This window comes from Lupinus angustifolius, chromosome LG10 (assembly GCF_001865875.1).
Source record: "Lupinus angustifolius cultivar Tanjil chromosome LG10, LupAngTanjil_v1.0, whole genome shotgun sequence".
NCBI lineage: Eukaryota > Viridiplantae > Streptophyta > Magnoliopsida > Fabales > Fabaceae > Lupinus > Lupinus angustifolius.
In genome coordinates, this window is record NC_032018.1 from 9,297,333 (window position 1) to 9,298,241 (window position 909).

Sequence of the window (909 nt, forward strand, 5' to 3'; positions counted from 1 at the left end):
ATTGATTATAGGAGGCTCAACCAAGCAACAAGAAAGGATCACTTTCCTTTACCATTTATTGATCAGATGCTTGAGCACTTAGCAGGTAAATCTCATTACTTTTTTCTTGATGGTTTTTCTGGGTACTTCCAGATCCATATTGCTCTTGAGGATCAGGAGAATACCATATTCACCTGCCCATTTGGTACTTTTGCCTATAGGAGGATGCCTTTTGGCCTATGCAACACCCCTGGTACATTCTAGGGGTGTATGGTGAGCATTTTCAGTGATTTTTTAGAGAATTGCATAGAGGTGTTTATGGATGATTTTACAGTTTATGGATCTTCATTTGATGCATGTTTGGATAGTCTGGATAGAGTTCTTCATAAATGCATCGAAACTAACGTTGTTCTAAATTACAAAAAATGTCATGTCATGGTAGAGCAAGGCATAGTTTTGGGGCATGTGATCTCAAATAGGGGAATCGGGGTAGACCCTGCCAAGATAGATGTTATTTCACAATTGTCTTACCCCTCTTGCATGCAAGAGGTTCGTTCTTTTCTTGGTCATGCAGGTTTCTATGGCAGGTTCATTAAATATTTTAGCAAAAAGGCTCTTCCACTATCCAACCTGTTGCAAAAGGAGGTGTTATTCGATTTTTATGAGAGATGTATGGAGTCATTTGATTGCCTCAAGACAGCCTTGACCACCACTCCCATTAACCAGGCACCTGATTGGATAGTCCCTTTTGAGCTAATGTGTGATGCTTCTAATTATGCATTGGGGGCTGTCCTTGCTCAAAAAGTGGACAAACTGCCTAGGGTAATTTATTATGCTTCAAGGACTTTAGATGATGCACAAGAAAATTATACCACAACTGAAAAAGAGCTTTTAGCTATTGTATTTGCTCTGGATAAGTTTAGGTCTTAT

At 39.3% G+C, this 909-nt stretch overlaps 1 pseudogene; it reads left to right on the forward strand.

Annotated features, from left to right (window-relative positions):
- Positions 1-149, forward strand: part of LOC109358005 — a 2,584-nt pseudogene extending 2,435 nt beyond the window's left edge.